This window comes from Haliotis rubra, unplaced genomic scaffold (assembly GCF_003918875.1).
Source record: "Haliotis rubra isolate DU_JTF1 unplaced genomic scaffold, ASM391887v1 Scf21, whole genome shotgun sequence".
Classification (NCBI taxonomy): domain Eukaryota; kingdom Metazoa; phylum Mollusca; class Gastropoda; order Lepetellida; family Haliotidae; genus Haliotis; species Haliotis rubra.
This window is the reverse complement of record NW_025766114.1, coordinates 767,212-779,300: the sequence shown is the minus strand read 5'-3', so window position 1 is coordinate 779,300 and position 12,089 is coordinate 767,212. Positions and strand designations below refer to the sequence as shown.

General features: G+C 36.2%; 1 protein-coding gene across 1 annotated transcript in view; it reads left to right on the top strand.

The window, feature by feature from the left end:
- LOC124276542 (protein MON2 homolog) overlaps positions 1–12,089 on the top strand; it is a 98,349-nt gene that overhangs the window by 47,700 nt on the left and 38,560 nt on the right.

Sequence of the window (12,089 nt, the reverse complement as noted above, 5' to 3'; positions counted from 1 at the left end):
ATCTAAACTTGTAAATGTCACTCTTCACAGTATCATAACAATATGATTGTTGCATTAGTCAACAAAGAAAAGTGTTTGTTGTCTTTTCAAGAATATTTCCTATTTGTAAATCCCTGTTACATAATCACTTATGTATTCTGGCTTATGAGTTGTCAGAGTAAGATATGAAGATTTTGAAAAAACAAAGGCAACATCTTTTATTAATTTTATTATTTTAAAGGCAGAAATTTGTAAAGAACTATAGTTATAATGACTCAGAAGTTTACCATTGACAAAGACACTTTTGATATTGGAATTCCCACTGTTTGTGAAAGTAATAAATATTCTTGCGCGTATGTCAATGAACTGTGCCAGACCTAAAAAGTCCTGATGACATGTTCTCATCTTTCCATATGAAACAATTCATTGAGATATCACTGTCATTGTTGGTTGTGATTTCCTCTGTCCATCATTTAGTCCACACAGACATGTTACTCAGGTAAACGGCTTTTCCATTCACTGTCAGCCAGACAACTGTCTATTATACCGTGATACCTCGGTAAGGGCTTACATCATAACGATCATCAGCACGTGCCCAATGTCTTCCTTTTCTGGATAACCGAGCCCGTGGTAGTAGCATTCACTGTTGACATGCCAAAACCCATCCAGCCATCCTTACAGAATGGCAGACAAATTGCTGGAACAAAATACCTCCTTCGCTTCTGAGCTATCTCATTTTCATTAGCCCTGTAATCTTTATCCTATCCCAAATTTATCCTAAAATGATTCTAATGACGTGAGCAAATTAAGACCCGATCTTGTGGATTGCGGGCAGGTGTTGTCTGTTTACACCCTGTCTGTGAGGTCAGTTGAAGGTCAGAAGTATTCTGCAGTTGTCATTGTCGTCTGCGTAATGGAGCAGACGTACTAAGTCTTCGCAATCATTGTGTCATTTCCCCTAAGAGAGCAAACGAAGAGTGAGGGTTGTCCGCTTCTAAAAATATGATCCAGCGATCCCGGTATTGTATCTAAAAATACTTGGCCATCTGCATGGAGAAGACTTGGTAGGATGTTTGATCAGGGAGAAGAATAGAGCCAATTAAATCTTCGTTTGGGCCCCTGAAAGTTTGTAAGTGCATCTGCCTGAACAATTTCAGATGTGGTCAATTTGTTTACGGTTGGTGATATAACATCTTGAGAGAGGTCTGTTGTGCTTGACAGCTGTCGTAACAATGTCCACCTCCCACTGACCACTCGGCCGTGACATAACGACAACAGAAATATACCACGCACATCCATAGCTTTCAGAAGCTCTCGCCATCAAACAGTCGAAACCAAGGCCCATCAACATCAAAAGCAATTCTTTTGGATCAACATCAAACAGAAAAAATGGCTATTACCTAACAAAACTTGATACAGATAAAGATATATTTCTTCAACATCTATAGCTAAGTTAGTTTGGCATGACATGACTCCAAGACACCTTCATGATATGAGCTGTTCAGATGGACCATAGTATGTAATATCCAACTAGTGATAAATGAAGCTGACTGTATAAATGAAGACACATATTGTGCTAAAATTGAACTATTGTATTTCAGGAGTTTATATTTATATGAGATATTTACCATGAAGATCTTAAATAAAAAATTTGACTTTGGCAACACAAAACTGACAAGATGTGATTCTCATATGCTGCAACTTTGGCAGATGAAGATTATCTGTATCCAAGACCTAGAGGCTAAATTTAAAAGAAGTCCAAATTAAGAATGATTTGGCAAGTCGAGGTTGCTTCAGCTCTAAGGATTGCACTGGGCTTCATTTGAATTTTATTTTTAATTATTTTATTTATTTTATATGTATTTTATAACAAGGTTTTTCATTGAGTAAATGTGACTGATGAAGATTAATCATATGTACCTTGGACTCTTCAGTCACAAGGCCTTTGAACTCTTGGTAATACATATTGGAGTTCTACTCCAGATTTCATGGTCCCAGGATGACTGCTGTGTAAACAGCACATAATATACAAACCTCTGTGATATTGCAGCATCTTAAATGTCACTTAAAGTTATCATCCAACATTGACTGTTATCAGGACAGGAATATCAAGATAATTTTACAAATATATATGATATATATTGTTATCAGGACAGGAATGTCAAGATAATTTTACAAATATATATGATATATATTGTTACCAGGACAGGAATATCAAGATAATTTTACAAATATATTTGATATATATTGATAATTTTACAAATATATATGATATATATTGTTATCAGGACAAGAATATCAAGATAATTTTACAAATATATATGATATATATTGTTATCAGGACAAGAATATCAAGATAATTTTACAAATATATATGATATATATTGTTACCAGGACATAGATCCTCGAACATTCAGCTGCTTTCCTGTGGAACTTTCTCCCTACAGACATTAAATCTGCTCCAATTCTCTCAAGTTTTAAATCTCATCTAGAGACATTTCTTTTTCTTCGCTTCTGACTGTCTTGTGTTTACGCTTAGAGCATGGCCAAGTGTTGTGGAGTCAAGCGCATTACAAATGATCTGTATTATTATTATCATTATTATTAATATCAAGGTGAGGTTGCAAATATATATTACATATATTGTTATCAGGACAGGAATATCAAGATAATTTTACAAATATATATGATATATATATTGTTACCAGGACATAGATCCTCGAACATTCAGCTGCTTTCCTGTGGAACTTTCTCCCTACAGACATTAAATCTGCTCCAATTCTCTCAAGTTTTAAATCTCATCTAGAGACATTTCTTTTTCTTCGCTTCTGACTGTCTTGTGTTTACGCTTAGAGCATGGCCAAGTGTTGTGGAGTCAAGCGCATTACAAATGATCTATATTATTATTATCATTATTATTAATATCAAGATATGTTTACAAATATATATTACATATCTTGTTATCAGGACAGGAATATCAAGATAATTTTATAAATGTATATTCTTCAATTTTATGAATGTCAGTCATTCCTTTCTCTTATACATCCGATTGGCTTTGGATAATATTTCTGAATATCCTTAATTTTTACGTTTAAGCAACATTTTCACAGGCATTATGAAGCCAAATTCCCTCTCCTTTGATAAAAACAAAATGGCCATTCTGTCAAGACTGTCCATCTGTAATGAAGTATACCCCAAGCATCCAAAGTTATTTTGGGATTCAGATTTCTGTTTGAACAAATACACTATGGTTGATTTTATGGGTGTATGACACTGAATAAATAATATGAGATAAATATATATTCTCTTTAAGGTCAATTAATACAGGCATAAGGTATCTCCTTAACCCACTTGTTCTTCAGCAGAACAGACATGTTCCAACAGTGTTAGATATAATATGTTTCAGAATCTACAGTATACACCTAGGAGATTAATATCAGCTTTCTTGCTCTAAGAAATCTGCCTTACGTTAAAGTGAGTGAGTTGGGTTTTATGTCGCTTTTAGCAATATTCCAGTAATATCATGGCGGGGACACCAGAAATGGGCTTCACTCATTGTACCCATATTGGACTGACTGACTGACTGACTGACTGACTGAGTTTGGGTTTACCCCGCTTTTAGCAATATTCCAGCAATATTATGGCAGGGACACCAGAAATGAGCTTCACACATTGTACCCATGTGGGGATTCGAACCCGGTCTTCGGCGTGACGAGCCAACACTTTAACCATTAGGCTACCCCACCACCCCTATCCATATTGGAATTGAACCTGGGCCTTTATTGTGATGAGCAAATGCTTAACCCCACACTCACCTTATGTTAAAGGTAACTTATGACAAGAGGGACTGTCTTGTTTTTGTCAGGTTGACTGCATGTTACAGATTAAGGAGTTAGAATGAACAAAACACTTGATAGATTGGCTTGTACGGTGTCTGAAATATATGAAGATTACACATATAATTCTTCTTGTAATGAAGACAAAGAGTCAAAACAAATCATGTTTTAGAATATGTGAAAAAATATATTAAGTATTTTTAAACAATGTGTTAACAGCCGCAGTATTCAAAGCATATGAAATACAATGTCAGTTCTGTTCACAGTGTGTTTTATGACAGAACTAAGTTTAACATGATATTCACATGGAATAATTTCCCAAAATGGCAAGTTTAAGCAGAATGAGAGCTAGGCTACATCTTACCAAAGGAAAATGAGCCAAGTTTTTATAGAATATAATAAAAATAATTTACTCCCAAAATTAAAGTGTAATTTAATTTTAACTTAAATATTTAATTGTAGTTTATCTCGAAGCAACTAATTGAATTAATTGTGAAATTCTCTGATGATAAACAATTGAACATAATGAGCATAATCATAATAATACTAGGAATGAGAAAAACTGAACATTTTTACATAGATGCTCACCTTATAAATGAAAGTATTTAAAAAAGAGTATTTCCTGAATATTTCCAAACTTCCTGATAGTCGAAAAATTTCACCTCAGATAAACTCATTGCCTTTGACTTTATTGACCAGAAACACTGAATTCCACAACATTTCATAATATTGCTTCAGAAATCGCAATTACTATTGCAGGGAATGCACCAAGGTTACACAATTAATTGAACATGTCCTCAACTCAACCCATTTCAAGCCAACTTTGTCCAATATCCCCAAACTTGCAGTCTAATCTTAATGGTTGTTGCAAGGAGTGTGACAATATTACATAAGACAACATCAGCCCTGTCCCTAACATTGCACCAAGCCTACGGAAGTTGTAACCAGCAGTATTGTCTGTGAATCTTTACGGTCTAACGTTATGGCTTCATTTAAATCCTGCTGGCCTGAGTTCAACTTTTGCATAATCTAAGCAAGAAAGATAATTGGGGTGTGCAAGACTCTGTAACATTGCCGCTCTGGTCTCGGCGGCATTAGGCTTAGGATGCTAATGTTACAAAACTCACCCCAGTGTGATTCGAATCTTATCTGAAGTTACGGAGATTCTTGTTCTGTGCTTAATGTTAAGCAATGGCGGACTCGGCAATGAAAGTGCTGGGCCCGCCGACGGTGTTACTACACAAATCGTAAAAAGTGTAAGAGGTTGTAAGAGATTGTCTCCAGCTAATGTTGTGGTTTGGGATGGTGTGTCCTCAGACTCTCAGATACCGAAAACTGTGGGTGACTGTTAAAATGGCTGCAGATCAAAGTTCTACAACTAAAGATAAAACCTTTGATTCTTGACACAAATTATCACTTTATAAAACCTTAATCAGTAATAACAAATAAATAAGGATTGTTTAATTTAATTCTTGTTTGGCAATTTTTTTAAGCTAGATGTTTGGGCAAGGCTAGGCTTGTTAGGATCAGTAATAACTAACTAGATCAGTAATAACATAAAACAAATAAATGTAAAATAAAGGCGTTATGCTCCTAGATTTTGTTTCTAATTCTCATCTATTTCTAAAAGTTGATATGAGAGTCTTTGTGCCAAAATGAGCCATGGTCTCTATATATGCTGCTCAAAAGAAGTTTTTATAAAGAAGTATTTATATAACTATGACAGATTAATATCAAGCAAGGAGTCCTTGACTTCTTTTGAACAGGATATTTTGGGCAGTTATGAATTACTAGACTGTTATATATGATAAAAATTTAGTTTCACGACAAAATGTTTTTAGTGATTTGAATCAAATTTAGTGGGACTGCCATTTAGCATGAGCCAAATCTCCCTTTAAGAAATATAACAATATTTAGTTATATTCCAAACCAAATGTAAAAGCAAGTATGATAGACTAATGATAGAATAAGATCATGATTTTGAAAATATTAAAAATATTGTGAAAATACAATTTATAAAGCCCCTAAACTACCCAGACACAACATCTATTTACACTCTGGAACTCTAGCAATAGCTGATGAATTCTGATATATATTTTTCACTGTCAACCATTTGATAAACACAGACTTTCACTTATACTCAGCAATTGTTTATCTTGATCAAATGTGTCTTCATTAAAAAGTCAATTTTCAACAACTAAAGTAAGTGATTTTAAACTATCAAGTGTGTTATTTGAATAACATCTTTGACTTCTAAACATAAATGCACACAGCCTTCTTGATGTACATGCTATAACTATGTTTGTATGAATGCACAGTTTGTATTGTATATTTCCTCTGGTATCTATGGTAAAATAAAGAATCAGAATCTGATAAATCAGTCACTCTAAACTAACAGTCAAACACTGTTGTGTCAAACCCGATGTGTCCAAATTACAGTTGTCTTGAAGTAAAAGCTTGATCCAATACATTAATGTTATTCATATATCATTTGAGTAGCACCTCCGATAACTCAAGTTATCTTCGTAAGTCCCTTCAACTTTGGCATAACAGTGTTTGACTGTGTCTCTTACAAACCCCAGAACATCCAGTTCGCCTATATTCCACTTGTGCCTTCTCAGCATATACTAATCCCATTTTCAGCCAAGAAAATTAAATGGTTTGAATGATTGTATATACTTTAGTTAACTTGACTGCAGGGACTATATAAGTAGTATCAGTCTAGTAAGTATGGCCCACCCTCATATACCATGCAGTGTACAAATATTATCACATCGACATCGACAGAAGCATTCAGAATTTTGATCCTCGTTACAGTTGTCAATATTCAGATGAAGTATGAACCTTTAGTGTCTCTGTTACACCAGAAACATGTTTGATGTCACACTTCACAATTCATAACATGTCATAAATTTTATTTTGAAAGCATTTCCAGCACAACTATCATATATCTGTGGTACGCAATTACAGCTAATGGTACTCTCTATTCAGGGTATGACAATAACATTGCTTTTAAAGTTTCAATTTCTAAATTTAAACAGTTTGTCCTCGTGTTGGTAAGCTTTTTGTTTGCCTTCAAAATAATATTTCGTACTGAGGTTTTAAGATTCAATATATTTTTGCATTTGTTCTTAAATCATGGGGGCCGTGGGGTAGCCTAGTGGTTTTGAAGATTCATGGGTAGAATGTGTAAAGCCCATTTCAGGTGTTGATGTTGCTAAAAGCGGCGTAAAACTAAACTCAGTCAGTCAGTCTTAAATCATGGACAAGAGACCATGTTGAAGTTATGATTTAGGAAAATGTTTTTTAGTTTTATAATTTTGATTAAATAAATTACATTGGTTCACAACAGGAATATGAGATGACATTCAAACTTTAGAGAACGGATACCAACTTTCACTCTGAATCACACAAAACATCTTGAGATTAAAATATCATGATCTTTAGACTAACTGTTGTGAGTGCTCCTCATTTTCTTATCAGCCTAAAACACTTCTTTCATATGAAACAGTGCAGTATACCAGCTTTCATGTGAAAACAGTGCAGTATACCAGCTTTCATATGAAAACTGCAGTATACCAGCTTTCATGTGAAAACTGCATTATACCAGCTTTCATGTGAAAACAGTGCAGTATACCAGCTTTCATATGAAAACAGTGCAGTATACCAGCTTTCATGTGAAAAATGCAGTATACCAGCTTTCATGTGAAAACAGTGCAGTATACCAGCTTTCATATGAAAACAGTGCAGTATACCAGCTTTCATGTGAAAACAGTGCAGTATGCCAGCTTTCATGTGAAAACAGTGCAGTATGCCAGCTTTTATGTGAAAACAGTGCAGTATGCCAGCTTTCATGTGAAAACAGTATGCCAGCATTCGGTTATACCAGCTTTCATATGAAAACAGCGCAGTATATCAGGTTTCATGTGAAAACAGTGCAGTATGCCAGCTTTCATATGAAAACAGTGCAGTATACCAGCTTTCATGTGAAAACAGTGCAGTATATCAGCTTTCATATGAAACAGTGCAGTATAACAGCTTTCATATGAACCAGTGCTGTATACCAACTTCCATGTGAAAACAGCGCAGTATATCAGCTCTCATATGAAAACAGTGCAGTATATCAGCTCTCATATGAAAACTGTGCAGTATATCAGCTCTCATATGAAAACAGTGCAGTATATCAGCTTTCATATGAAAACAGTGCAGTATACCAGCTTTGACTGTCATCACCAAACTGAAAACCATATTCATGGATTGGTCAAGATATCACCAGTGAGTTTCAGTGACAGGGCATAGTGTTGTGTAATGGACGCTAGATGTCCTTGCCTGCAGTGGTCACTCAATGTCCTTATCATGGTCAACAGGGTGATTTATATCCTGTGGATGACAGATGATGAATGAGATCTACTTGGACATTGTATCATAGATCTGGGCTGATTAATGAAGTACTTCCCACTAGGATCATTCACTCAGCTAGGGTTGTCGAGGTGGTGGGGATTTCTTAGCTGTACTTTGTGACAGAAGAAGGTATCTCTGTTTACAAGAAACTGGTTTCATTATTTGGATCAAGGATATTTCTATAGATGAGCTCCTCTTGGTTGATGATAAAAAAAATATTTTTAGTGGAAAAGCAGATTTTAAAATTTTCATCACTTAGATAAAAGATACATTGTGTTGAGGAATTTGGGTTGAAATTGAAAAAAAAATAATGAGCACAAAAGCAGGTTTTTTAAAAATAATTTGTTCAGTTCTATTTCACTGGCTTAAGAGATACAGACAGAATTCACCTGACAAGTTGTTCTTTAGCCCAACTTTAAATCATTTTCTTCAGTTACAAATGAATGCTATTGAAAATAAGAATATTTAACATCACATCAGCAGTGTTGAACGATAAAGAGACAGGAATAAATTATTGAATTTTGGTCATTGTCCTAGTTGTCTTTAACTGAAGGAAGGACAGTGTTTTGTGAGATTGTTAGTAACTATGTACTGATGTACTGAACAATGATCCGACCCATCAGAATCAACCAAACATTTGTTCCAAGTGTGATGCCCATTACGTGTGTCCATAGCAGTGGGGGCGGTGGGGTAGCCTAGTGGTTAAATCGAAGACCCGGTTTGATTCCCCACATGGGCAAAATGTGTGAAGCCCATTTCTGGTGTCCCCCGCCGTGATATTGCTGGAATATTGCTAAAAGCGGCGTAAGATCAAACTCATTCACTCACTCCATAGCAGTGATGTAGCTGGAAAAGGTAAATAGGTGAACAACCTTCTGTATAATATAATAGTAAATACTAGGGCTGTTACGATTCACTCACATATTCCGTGAATGTAACCATATTCCATCTTGAATTCAATTTGTTATTCACGATCACTAGAATCGAATATTCATGAATGTTTTTAAAAAAAGGTTTTTACTTGATTTTGGGTGTTATTTATCAAAGCGAGAAATTTGAAATGTAGTGTATACAAGCCAGACAGAAGATAGTCAACCCTCTTTAAAATTACATTTGACAGTAAGTAGCGTGGTCAATGGTCATTCTCATGACACATTGACACTGTCTACATGGTCAAAGCATGTCAAATAATGCACTTTGTTATCACTTGAGTGAATATAATTAATAAAATATCAATTCTTAATGTGTTATGGTAAATGCAAAATTAGTTGAAACTTTCAAAAACCAAAAACTCATGGACCATGTCAAGATTTCTCCTCTGACCATCTGACAGTAATAAATCAGGTTCCAAAACACACCACATTATCTTCCGAATCTAGACACCTTATCTCCAGGCACTCAGTCCAGTCTCTGTTTACATTCAGACAGTAATTGTTCCTCTAATCAAGCCAGCTTTGTTTTAGTTGCAATGAACCATAAAACCTGTCTTTGTCTGACGCATGCATCCCACCTGCCGCCCCGACCACCCCGTCAGAACAATCACAACCCCTCGTGTTGCACAACTCAAAACAGGATGGTCCCAGTTTTCAAATTTCTACTCCTGGTTGTTGTAATTGAGGCATCAATTAACATTGTGTTGACTGTAAACAGGGACGGGTTCCAGAAGTGTGGTCGGTTGTGTTCTTACCGCTGGAAATGACCAGTGAGTAACCAGAGGTTACTGCTGTCCACTGCCTTACGATAACAGGTTTTTGATGGTGTTGGAGGTCGTTCTGGATTGTTGAATTCCTTATGAGATGACCTATGTAGAAAGCATCTTCTCTTTGGCTTGTCTGTAAATCATGAAAGATGGTTGGGTAGTCTAGTGGCTAAAGAGTTTGTGCATCACGTCATGTCATTGTAAGGCCAGTTTCTGGTCTCAACCCGCCATGATATACCAAAACTATTCACTTGCCCATTCATAAAATTGCTTGAAATTGGTCTTCAGCAACTCATGTTTGTTGTAAGAAGCCACAAAAGGGATTGGGTGGTCAAACTCACTGACTTGGTTGACACATGTCACTGTATCCCAATTGCTGATCACTGGATTGTCTGGTCCAGACTTGATTATTTATAGACTGGTTCTATATATCTTGAATATTGCCGAATGCAGCATTAAACAACAAGTAAACAAATAAACAAAACAAATCACAGTTGGTCAAATGATGGATTAATTGTCCTCAGTGTAATGCAACTATTCAAATATTGTCAAGAAAAAGAATGTGGACAGATTTCAATCTGAATGTCACTAGGGGTGGGTATTGCAGAGAATTTTCATATTGCGATATATTCCGATGCGAAAGCATGTATTGCGATATGTATTGCAATATATTGCATGAAGTATTTTTAAACAAAAAACTACTTATAATCGAGTTTATTCTTGATTTATAGAGCAAAAACACAACAAAATCACTAGGCTTGATTAAGCTTTAATAACAACTTTTAATCATGATAAAATAAAAATATGAATAATATTTGGCACAAATGAAACAAGGACATATCCGAAGATTTCCGAGTGTTACGAAGTTTCCGAATGCAAGTCAAAATACCGGTTTTCAATCAGCGTATCGCAATACGTATCGTTTTCATGTCTGAACCGGTAAATACCGGTAAACCGGTTATATTGCGCAGCCCTAAATGTCACAAATCTGTACAGTTTCTGATTCTTGGAAACACAACAGTCATTCGTGTCAGAGTTATGGTTTTAGTGTCTGGCCTGGTTGACTATCCCATCATGCACTAGTGGAACTAGTGGTGCTCATGCCATCAACCGCTGGTTTGCCAAGCCTCATCACCTGGTTTTAATTGATCCATTCAGATAATTTTCATTGGTGTTTAGTCTTTTGCGCCTTAGAATCTGTATCATTGATTATGATGAGATCACTGGATTGTCGGGGCTGTAGGGTAGCCTCGTGGTAAAAGCATTCACTCGTCATGCCGAAGACCCGGGTTCGATTCCCCTCATGTGTGTAATGTGTGAAACCCATTTCTGGTGTCCCCAACCGTAATATTGCTGGAATATTGCTAAAAGCGGCGCAAAACCATACTCACACACTCACTGGATTGTCTGGTCCAGACTCGATTATTTACATATATCCAGAATATTGCTGAGTGCAGCAGCAAACCAATCATTGGTTATGAAGGACATCTGGGTCCTGTTTCACAAATCTCTCGTAACTTTCCTCCTAGCATTCGTACTTCCCATACTGTAACATTGACTTTCGATAGTCATAGTGCTACGAGAGCTTTGTGAAACGGGGCCCTGGTGTTAGATATGTATATTTAGTAAAATATATAGCCTCCATAAATAACTGATGGAGTATTTTATCTAACCAACATATTTTTTTCTTTTGCGGTATATTCAAAGTTCTTTGCATATTTCTGTATTTCTCTGCTGCCATTCAGCAGGAGGTATGTAAGTGTCCCATCAACGACTTAACCAGCCCAAGTCCATCAAATGAGCCTTCCAAGATCTATGACAAATCCAGTAATCCCCTAAATTCTCTCTTACAGCATCATTTTCTCTCTAATTGTTGCCTGATTTACCCCAGACCATCCCCACTATGTAAGAGGAATGCACACATGTGTACCAACAGCAGCCCAGTGTTGGCCATCCTCGTAACAGTGTTGACAATCCATCCGGACCATTACCTCCAGCCGTAATCTGACCACTACTGGTCACAGCCCACCCACTGGGCAACTCCAGCACTCTTGTGGTCAGCATGCCTGGTCGCTGTAGGGCCATTAGTACCCCTTGCTGCTGCAGTTCATGCATACCATCAGATGAGAACATGAGATGTGTCAAACCTCATTTATGTGGGGTCTTCATTTGGA